Genomic DNA, 12,134 nt, shown 5'->3' with positions numbered 1-12,134 from the left:
ATTTTAAGCTGGCTTTGCCAGCAGGGAAATGAACGCACATTAAAGTTCCTGTTTGCTGGAACCCCCTGGGAACAAGAGATTCCTAATAAAGCTTCAGAAGGGGAAAGTTTTTTCCCTTTTTTTTTTCCTTTCCACTTACTGAGCAGAGTGGCTTTGGAGCAGAGCGAGGGAAGGCAGACCCACTGCGCTGCAAGGGCTGACGCTGGTGGGTGAGGGTCCCGGGCCGGGTGGGCAGGAAGCCCTGAGCACAGCTCACCGGAGCCCTCTTTTCTGTGCACTTATTTTAACAGGTTCATACTATACATAAATCACTCCGATTCTTTCCTTTTCTTTTGTTTCTTGCCTTTTACAGGGTGAACTCTGTGTGTGACTGCCCAAAGGTGCAGTGCAATAGGGAACTGTTTTATTAAACAGGAGAGATGACTGGACAGGACTCTTAACAGACTAAGGGCTTATCTGAAGGAGGCTCCCCCCCACCCCCCAATTCCCTCTTCCCTCCCTCTGTCAAGGCAGTCACAGCAGCCTAAAGAAAACAAAGTGAGGGCCTAGTCCATGGGTTACCTATTACTAGCAGCTGTGGGAACACCCCACATATTTTCAGTTCAGTCCCACGCCGCTAAATTCCCTGAGCTGTGACTACAAAGAGAGAAATCGGAGCCTCGTTTGGGTAATCACCCAAATAACAGAAAAGTAGAGAAACTAAAACAAAACAACTTTCTTACTGCCAAGGGAGATTTTAAGACGCAATTTGCTTTTGGCATTATGAACACGATCCCAAACCCATTAAGTTCATATAAGTCTTTTCTTTGACTTTGAATCAAAGAGGGGATTTTCTCATGTCTAGAGGACAGTGAAAATTTTCCAGTTCCTAAGACATGTTCAGGTCATATTTGGCACAAAACCCTGATCAGTGTAAGATTTCCTACAGAAAAAGTAACATTCAAGTAAGCATTTTTATTGGCAGAGGTAAAATTAAATAGCTTTGTGTACAAAATAATACTCATTTTTCTCCTTATTAAAACAATAAATAGGAACCTGGCAATATCCGTAGCTGATCTTATGCTCCTGAATAGACATCTCACAATTTTAATTTATTGAAATAGTAAAATGCCATGGAGATTATTCCTCTTCTGCAAAATTTTGCCTCAAGTACAAAATAATTTTAAACTAACGATACATAATGTGGGAACTGAGTACCTCTATACATGTAAATCACAATGCTTCTACKTTCAGTGTAGCTATGCAACAAGTTGCAGGAGAGACTCCAGCATTAATATTCAGACATTTTCCCYACAGCTGAAGGAAAAAAGGCAGCTTTCAGACTATGTACTTTCACAATTAGGCTAACAAAAGCCAGGAAGAAAGTAAGCAAGAGTATGATAAAGCCTTACAAAATATAAAGGAGAGAATCCTGATGAACGAGAATTACTGTTCTTCACTAGAAACAAGAAAAAGGACATTCAGCAACCAAAAAGAATTGAATATATGCTGTTTCACACTGTATTCAATTAATTTACAGAACTCTTATCAAAAATATAGAGGGTAGAAATGCTTGTGAGTATATATATACATAAAAACAAAATATAAATGGGTATATCTCCTAGTAAYAGAACATGAAAAATTCATTCCTCAGCACACAAACTGGTCTCTGAATTTCGGGAATTATTAGAAAAACATTTCAGAGGGACAGCTTAATTTTGTAGGCAATGTTGACACAACAGTTTAGTTCTCTTAGCCTTAAACTTCTAAAGCACCTCAAACTGCCTGTATCTGTATGTACATGTCTTTAGTTTTCTTTAAACTTGAGTTCTGATCTTCCAGGAATATTGGGCCAACATTCCAGACCAGGGCCCTGGCACATCGCAGCATACCATGTGGACATAAAAAGCAGCCAAGACTCAAGTCAAACAAGATCACCTCCTAATCATGGTTGTGCATGTCAAAGGCAAAAAGGCAAAGAGCTGGTAATGTTTCATTTTTCACTGACAGTGGGAGGCTTAGCCAAATCATTCTTCTGTGCAGTTTCTTCTCCCTAGGAGAAGCGATGAAAGAAGGGCAGATAGTTCTGTTCACAGGATTCATTTTTTTTGAGAACGTTGGATCGAATTTGCACATCCTGAACTTGAGACCATCAGAAAGATTTGTCAACAATTTACTGTGGTACCTAAAGGGGAAAGAAAATGAACGGTTAACACCTGAGTAATACCTGCCACCTGGATAGGCTTAACGAACAGTAAATTTGAATGCATATCTTCAGTGCTTAATCAGAAGGTTTAAGGCTTAAGTTGAAGTATTTCCCTTTGCTGTCTTCCCAAGCAGCTCACACTGAGCATTGTATACATCCCTTTAGCAAAAAAAAAAAAAAAAAAGAAAGAAAAAAAAGAAAAAAAAATGCAGCACAGATATGTGCAATCTAGCTTTAAACTACAGCAGTCCAAGGGTATAGTTCAGAGGACGTATTTCTTATCCCAAAGCTAATTTCTTATCCCAAGCAAAAGGTGTGTTCCTGCCCTCCCCTTCCATTTCTTCCCTTTTAACTAGCACATGGTTCCAGTACTCATCTTATATAGTCTCTGGGACCTCATCTGATCTCATCGTAAGCTGGCGTAACTCACTCAAATTTCAACGAAGCAACAGAAGTTTTTTCCTTCTCCATTTTGAAAGGATTACTGAGGTGAATTGCTTTCCCTTGGGATCAAACAAGATCAGTCAGACAGTGGGATCTCGAGAGCTGGTGCACAGGAGGAGCTGAACTAGAAGTAGGACTAAAAGAATAGAAGAGAGGAAGCAAAGTGAAAAAAAMCGAATAGAGAAAGAGTGAGAAGGAGCAAGATCCTCTCCTTTGGCAGTGTGGTAGGACAGCACAACAGCCCCTGTGAAACCACATGCTAAGGGTAGATTTACATGAAATGACTTCAGCTGATCTGGGGCAGTTTTCAATGCCCTTAAAAGCAGGGAGATCCCAATCCTCTCTCAGAAGCCACAGGCTGTCCCTGCTTTCCTTATCCCAGCTGTGGGTCTCWCCAGGCTTTGTGCTTACATCGTTCAATGTATTAGACTGACCTGACACAGGGAAGTGGATAAATAGCTTTTACTGGACTAACTAGTTAAATTGGCTTGCTGAGGTGTCAGACAAGTGACAGAATTGTCATGAGACAGGACTGTGGGGCCAAGAGCACGGGCAGACAGATGTGGGAGAAAGACTTCTTATTTGAGCAAACTACCCATTCCTTTCTCTAGACCACCGCACCTCAGCTATTTCTGGTACCTTCACWGTCTCATTTTAAACTATCAAAAATATTTTTATTTGTATTAAGTGCAGATAAGCCTATAAGACACTGGACTAAATGGTTCAATAGGATAAGAGGGAAAGGTAAATGCCTGGGTTATAACCGGTTAAATAGCAAGAAACTGTGTGACCCATCCTCAGAGACTGGTGTTTACCCCAGGGAGCTCTGGAAGATTTGTGCTGCTGAACTTGCCTTAGAAGGTTTGCAAAAGGAACTCAGAAGACTGGTGAATATAAATGTGACAGGTGAAGCTCATGTTGATAAGTGCAGAGTAATATAATCAGAACAAAAAATCTAAATAAACCCTTAATTTATCTGCCATGTCTCAGGGAGATAATTCATTTGSTGTACTTTACTCAAAGCCTCAGGTCAATGCTCTAGAGTAACAAAAGAAAAAAAAAAGAGATAAAATTCACAGTTATTCAGAGGAAAGAATGAATCAGAAAACCTCATTGTGTCACTACAAACAGTTCTTAAGAGCCCACTTCCTGAATACCACACGTACCCCATATGGAAAAGGATATTGTAGAAAGAAAAAAAAAAAGAAAGAAAGATAACACCCCCAGCAAATGTCAAGAAGAGAGAAAGATTTAATATACACGATAACTTAATATTTGAGGAGAGATTAAGTAGCGGAGATAAGGATCTTCAGTCTGAAAAGGCTGACTATGTGATTATTATACAAGAGGCCTATAATCACATATACCACGGAGAAAAGAAATAGGAAACAATTATTTTTTCTCACAGTATAAGGGCCTTCTGAATAAAATAATCAGAAAAGTTAAAATGAATAAAATAAATGATTTTGTAGTTGCAATTAAATTGCAGAAATGCCCTCTGGCTAAAAAACATCATAGAGAACAAAGGTACAAGTGAATTCAAAGCAAAGCTAGACAAAACCATGAAGGATATGGCYATTTCCCAAACCTCTTTTTGTTCTCTTTTTCCTCCTTTACCACTCACTAGTCTCTGGCATAGCCTTAAATACAGTAAGCCTTACCAGTTACTTTAGACTTGCAGATTGGGCCCAGGTGTAACATCATCTCAACTACTGTGACCACCATAGGGCAGTCTTTGCATAAAAGGATTTCCCCTGTGCTTGAATACAGCAGGAAACAAAACAGACAAGTCTYCATGTAAGCAGGTTTTTATATAATCTTGCAAGTACAAGGAGCATTTTTAGGTTCCCTATGCCACAAGTATTCCTCAGCATGCCTCACACTCAGTCTCAAGGCAGGGAGCAGGTCCCCAGATACSTGGTCTCCCCATGACTCTCCCAGTTTGCACATTCTTCAGCCAGCCCTCAGGTCTCCTTCTCTTGCTTTCATTAGGTGAGAGAGAACATCCTGTGACTGTATGTACCATTTTCTCCACTTCTAATGCTCTGCTCYGTTATGTGTTCCCACTCATTCTGTAATGGTGTAAGTATTTCTCAGGTAACTGGCAAGTCTGCAATAGATTAARGCAAATGAAGTGAGCATCAAGCTGCCTGAAAGAACATCCTTCTATCTATTGTAGGGACTATTAAATATAATAGTCCAAATAAACTTTCAGCTCTGAAAATCCTTGAATTGCTGATCAGCCAGTGCTGGCAGGAAAAAGACTATCTCATACTTGCCTTGCTTTTATATTCATCCCTAACATCCACTACTGCCCACTGTCAGAGACAGGATATGATGCCAACTAGGCATTAGGTCTGACACAGCAGAGYAGTTCTTCTATTAATGATTGGATGTAACATGACAATTATTCCATTCCCTGTGTCTTTCTGCAGCTCCCTTTTTTTTTCTTTTTTTTTCCTTTACTCTGCAATTTTGATTAAAATGTGTTAAGAGACTTGAATTAAATTCTCAGTTTCTCCAGAATTACACAGTTATCACGGAAACATCAGACAATGTTAAATGATCTGCCTGATACCCTCATTTTTCTCCTTGWTAAATCCTCATATGAGAAGTATTTTATAATTAGTTTTCACAGCAGTTCTTGTTGCATACTGCAATAGTGGTTTGGGGTTACATTCAGCCTCTWTAGTTTAAGTGCCTGACTTAGTAGCATCTGTGACTACTGTGACATCTAACTCAAAGAGAGCAGTTTGGATGAACTACTGTGTCCCAAGCTGCCATGCCCTTAATAATTGGTGTGGAGGATTTATCACAAAACGTAAGACTGATCTGAGTGTGCTTCTAGGAGCCTTAGCTAAAATTGCATCCATTGTGAAAGGTATGTTGTAAACACACTGGGAACACCAAAGAGATTTCCTATTCTTGGAAGGGAAGAGAAATTAAGGAAACCAGTTACTTTAGTTTAAAATATGTTTGCAATACCTTTTGATACAACTATATTATAGAGTTCTGAATATATTTAATGAAACTCTGTCTGTCTATGTAGCAATTTTCCCTTTCAAAAGACAGGTTCTATTTTTCCTAATATGCTGTAGTCTATTCTCATGTTCTGATTATGTTGCTTGTGTTTATGCTGCCTACATCCACGGATAAGAAATGACAGTCCTTCCAGCACTAAATRAGAAAAGATGAAGATGTTATGCAAATAAGCAATTGACAATATTATTTTCATTGATATGAACACACAGGAAGCAATGAAAAATGGAGAATCTATGGAAATGATTCTCAGGACAATCCCCTTGACTTTAAGCCTCMAGTAATGACGCTTGCACTTCACAAATAAACGGGATGTTATTTATGTACCTTTTCACCTGCAATTATATGTACAATTCATTTGATATTTCATGGTTTTCTGAAGTTTAAATTTAGGTTAGAGTTAGGACTCTCCCAAGATCTTGACTCAAAYAGAAGGAGAATGAATGGTTTCCAACCACAGACTGGAGTACAACATTGTTCTCCTTCCTCTGCCCACCTTGGTTTTAATCGTACAAGTGTATATATCATTACATTATCATTATCATATATATATATTACTTATCTAATGATAAGTATATATCATTAAGAATGATAGGGCGTGTAGATCCACCAGACAGCCTCAGAGGCGATGAATCCTCATGCTCTGATTGTAGAGTTTAATTCTTTTTTGAATGTTGTTTAAAATAGCTTCTTAATAGAATGCTATGTTCTCACTGGGTTAAAAGATAAACTGTTGATATGCCTATGGTCAGGCTTGCTTCCTCAAATATACATATTGATAGAACTTACAGAGGTAAAATTTATTTTTCTTGTGGCTGCATTTCAAAAGGCTTCAGCTCATCTGAACCCGGATTTTGATCATTATTTACCTTTAGGTCATTATTTACTAATTGGAGAAAGCAATTCATTTTCAGATAATTTAAGTAGATTTTACAGTATTTAGAAAAACTGACCTTTTCAACTGAAAGTAATTTTCAGAAATAAATGAGACCTATTCCTCTGAGTGTGCTGTTGTCCAGTGAGTGAGAACATCTTTTAGAAATGAATATCTGAAACAAACGCCCTGAGAGGTATGCACTATACCAGTCGTTACAGAAGTAGTTCTTATGTTCTTCTTTAATACCARTCTCTGAGGTGTTGTCAGTGCCTGCACTGATTAAGCCTATCACTTTTGAACTTTACACCAAAATCACTGGTGTTATGTTCTTGATGTATGCTTCCAGTATGCCGGCTCTCGGCTTCCTGAACAAGGAAAAAGACCTTCTCCAGATGTTGGCTCACSTTTGGGTCAGGCATACATTAAGATATAAGCCCTCTCCCCTTGTCAAATCCCRGYCCATGTGCAGGAGATACTCAGACTTTACCTAATTGRCAAAATATCTCAATTCTTGAAGCCCATTTTTGTGTGCAGGGCAGAAATAAAGATTTACACCTCCCAAATCCCATCTCATGTAGGGGAACATGGAAAGTATCACAGATAATTCCACAGTTGCAGAAGGGTGCTGTTGCATAATCCTTTACTAGCATATTAGCAGTTYCTGAATTACTTTTAAAGGAAATCAGTGCATCATGAATAATAATAAAATATATATATATAAAACATATGAAAATTCTAGGCTATAGCAGCTTCTAAATCTCACTCAATTTCTTATTTTTTTWAAAAAAGGTTTCAGTAGGGTAGGAATCTGCATATGATGTCATACCTGGAGACAATTAAATACACATTTTTGGGTGCTTTTGTAAAGCTTTTGCATTGAAGCCAGTGGGAGTTTTGTCTGATCAAGGCTTCTTACACAAGTGAACAACTGCAAATGTGTTAGGAAAGACTGATCTCTGGGTTGGTGAATCACTGGTGTTTTGCCTTCTTCAGGGGTTAAAACAAAAACAAACAAACAAAAAAAAAAACAAACAAACAAACAAAAAAAGGACCTCTTGAGACTGGTTGGTAATTCACATCCAGAAGAATTTCTTACTTTCACCCTAGCTGGAAAGCAGATTTACCACACAGAACACTAAGTTAAGAATAAACTTCTTGTTAACTTCAGAATAAAGCAATACAAATAGCATCAATTTAAGACCCAGACATGAAAAATGTTTGAAAAATGAAAAAATATTAAGTCTACTCTTTAGCTACAACAGACTCTATCCAGTGTATTTTTTAGTGCTTTGTTCATTTCAAATTTGCAGTAATATAATAAAAACTATTTTAGTCCTTTAGAAGCCCCGTTAGCTCTTTCACAGATTCATTATTAGTTTGACCAAAGGACTAAGGGGACTATCTAAGAGACTCCAAAAGACTATGTAATGGAAGATTTAGGAAGATTTGACATACTCAAATGTTTATGACTCAAAATTCAGACTAAGCAATGGCATTCCAGCCCAGCAATCAGGAGAGTTTCCAGTGGGTGCAAAACCATGTGGGACACATGCTTGTATCTGTCAGAGCAAAAACAAGCAGCAGGAGGACACTGTTTATATCAGACATGTATAAATCAGCATACCTTCCCCTGAAGAAGATACTATCCTCAATTGAACTGTGATAGAATTCCTCACAACTGGCTAGACTTTCTCCTTCTAAAGGATTTTTCTTTTTTTTTTTTTTTTTTTTGTAGAACTCTTTTGTGCTTCTAGGACAAGTATATGTATATTCTTTTTCCTCTGGCTAATTTGATAATTATTATTCCAGCAAGAAAATTACTGAAGGCCTAGGCACCGAAATTCTGGAGAGTAATACGAATGTACTCAATCGGTTTCTCCTCAGCCTACTGGTTGCTGGTATCCTAATTCCTGACAAGCAGAATRAAGGGAATATTATTACCTGATACAGGGTGTCTAGCAGAACTGTATAGGAGGGGGGAAAAAGATGGAATTATTATTATACTTAGCAGAAAAGTGTCCTATTCCCTGTCTTCTGCATAGAGAAAATTACCCTTAGCGTCCATGTATTATGCCCCTTCTGCAAGGGCTCTAGGCTATGCTACATTCGCACTGGCATCTGCACACTGTAAACATTTCAAAACACAACTAATCCCTATTCCGCTAAAGGAAAATGTACAGGAAGGACAAATGATCACCCAGCACAGGCTATCTGATGAAATTAGCATTGTATCTGAGCTACCCAYTATAAACAAATGCCAATAAATAAACAAATTATTCAATGGCCAACTCCTTACTTTGAACACTTCTGTTTCTGAGAAACTTTGGAGGTGATTTTTAGAATGCTGAAGTTGGTCAATGTYATCCTGTGTTCTCTGCTGAGGTCAATAAAAGTTGAACATCTGAAAATCAGAAGAGGAAGGGTTAGGCAAATGTCTCTGCTACTTTAATGGAGGCCTCAGTCCCTGACGCACATCCTTCTGCGGTGATTTTGGACTGTAGCGAGTAGGAGTTACCTGTACTTTCTTTACCTGTGTAAGCCTGCCACACCTGATAAAGTTTTGAACTTCATTCTTTCTAAAACCCCCTTAACTCTATTGTGATAGTGTCTAACATTATACTTTCTACATCCAGACCTCAGACTACTGTTCCCACAGCGGAAGGACCCTGTCTGTATAAACAAATCTTTTCCCCTGATGACCTTTGTGGAACACGGGCAGAGAGGTTCACCTCCAAAACTTTACCTTGCTTGTAAAGATATGGCCCTATGAAGTGAGACTACAACAGCTACAACTCTGCCAAGGTGTCCTTCATTTGTTAGCCCTAACAGTGAATATCAAGCTTTCTCACCAGTTAGCAGTGAATACAGCTGGAGCACTTGTTCATCCAGGGAAGATGGGGGCAAAAGGGAACAAAGAGGGAGACAGACTGAAGTTTGCCTCTTTGCTCTAAATTTTTGTTCTTGATTTTCAAGTCTCTATTTTGCCTAAGTCAAAAATGTGAAATGTCACAGGGCACCATCAGGCAAATTTTGTGCTCTTCAAACCTACTTTTAACTTTTGACTCTTAACATATTTTCAGTTAATGCCTAAACTTATTCCCAAAGTATCCCACTGAAATCAAGAGAAGAAATCCAGGCCTYGCTGTTTAAATCAGCCACTCATGTTCCTCAATGTGTGTAAATGAAATGTTCCAGATGCAGACAAGCTTGATTTTTAGCATTTGAGTTATGCTACTCTTCTTAAAATTAGATATGTATGGAAGTATTTGCAGGATTGGGGCTAAATCATCTAGCAATTAGAAAACAGTCCCCTATGGATCTCAATTAAACATGGCTCCAGTAGTACAAATCAGTGAGGGATGGTTTGAAGCTGAGAATRTATCTGCAGCACAAGCTACTGCCGATACCAGTGCATTAATCTAGGCTGGGAGCTCTCAGTGCTAGCTGAATCCCCTAGTTTACTTTTGGTTATGCCAGTGAAATTGTCCTCTTGCCATCCTGACATATATCTGTTTGGAGGAAGAGAGAGGGAGAGAGAGAGAGAGAAAGAGAGAGAGAGAGAGAGAGAGAGAGAGAGAGAGAGAGGAGTGAGCAAACCAAGGCTTGAAGAGGTTATGATGTGGATGGCAATTGCAGATGTGGGGCTACTGGCAGGACACCTAAGATGATGCATTGCTCTGCAGGGTTTTGATAGGGGATGGGGTAAAGGGTGTAGTTCTTCAGTATTCCTTGTAACAAGCCTTACCAGCAGAAACAAGGCTGATATAAATTGGCCCAGATTAGAAACATTTTTCTCCAGAGTAATATGTATCTCAGTTCTAGTTTAGATATGGTGTTAGTTAATTGATGTTTCTAAAGCACTGAAATTGAAAGATATTATGTAAATGCAAAATATTTTTTCTGATGCAGTCTTGTTTTATTTTTCAGAAAGACTGCTTTATTTCTTTGTCAGCTCTGTTTTTGCTTATATTGTAAATGATTGGTTGCCTGTGCTTGCTGTTGTAACATGTATTCTTATTACCATATTGTCTTTYGTTATTGGGATGTCTGCTTTTCAATCTCCAGGAATTTCTCAAATGCTATACATGCAAATTTCAGYTCACAGACATGCAAATAACATAGATGTTTTCCATCTCTCATAGGTAAAAGGTTTGGAAGTTGCAGAGGGGGTGTATATTGGGAATGTGCATGTTGGCACAGTACTGAAACCACAGCTCATTGTTTGGTTCTGAAGATAACTCCTAAACCAAGAGTAATCAGATGTAACAATGATTTTTAAATKGTCTACCCATAAATGGTCAAACCAAGCACCTTGTTTATGAAGCATAAAGTAAAATTAGTGCTTTTACCCTGCTTAATAAACCTTCCTGAAGAAAGAAGATAAGGAAAAATAACTAACAAACTGAGTAAAGGAAATACTTGCATGAACTGAGGCAGTGATTCTTAATCTTTTCTCATAATACAGGAGAAGAACTATGGAAGACTGGCGATGACTCTTGAAATACCCTTTTCTAGAAATAGGAAAAGGAAGATACTGGTAGTTAGGACTTCCTAAGCCAGTTATGGACTCCTAGCAAGAGCACATACCTGGAAAAATTAGGGTCCCACCATTATCTCACTGACTTACAATCATAATAACACATTGCTTCTCTCTGTGCACAGAGGAAATATTCCTCAGTATTTTTAGCTCAAAATCTTTTCATGGCTCTGTGATTTCTAAATAACTAGTTAAAGTGAAATTGTCTCTTAGATACAAAGGAAATAACAGCATAATTATTAAAAAAAAAAAGTGAAGGTGGTAGGAAAGACAAAATAGAATGTTTTCAAGAGTTTTAGTGTGGAGTACAATTGCTACTTATGTAACATAATTAAACCACTGTAATATAAAAGTGCATATTGCCTGCCTGCAGTTACAATGTTCCAGGGAAAACTGAAAAACAACTGCAGCCAAAATCCAAATATCATAGGAAAGAGATAGTCCCCCCTCTGAATTCAGACTGATTTCATTTCATTCTTTTAGGAATTGTAGATAGATAATCACTGTCATCTGATCAATCATAGCACTAGTAAAGCAAGAATTTTGCAACTTGTAACTATCGATTTAACACAGAATATCAAAGCATGACCTACTCAGTGAACAGTGGAGTACATGAATATGTAGTCTTTAACAAAGTTATATCAGGCTGTTCACCCATGCCCATTGCATATGTTATACCCTGGAACTTAAATTAAAAAATGTATATCTCACTGGAGACAAATAAGTTAGGTATTTGGGAAAAATGTGTATTAAGAGAAATGAGAAAGATGCAGTCTGGTCTGAGAATACACTTCAAAGAGGTGAAAGTGAGCAGGAGGTGTCCAAAGCATAACTCCCATGACACACTGTGGTGGCATTTCTAAACTGCAGTGTTTGCCTTCTCAGGCAAAAGGATTCTAATGAAAGAAAAATGAATRGAAAGTGGGATTAGAAGGAAAGATTGGTTTTTTTAAGCCCAAAGGGGACATTTTGAGGGACCTTCTTTATCCAAAATCATTTTCCTAATCTCCTACACAATTTCCAAACAGATAAACATTCATATATATATAAAA

The sequence above is a fragment of the Rhea americana genome, unplaced genomic scaffold, assembly GCF_003343005.1.
Source record: "Rhea americana isolate MKP2758 unplaced genomic scaffold, rheAme1 scaffold_214, whole genome shotgun sequence".
NCBI classification, from domain to species: domain Eukaryota; kingdom Metazoa; phylum Chordata; class Aves; order Rheiformes; family Rheidae; genus Rhea; species Rhea americana.
This window is presented reverse-complemented; position numbering follows the sequence as displayed.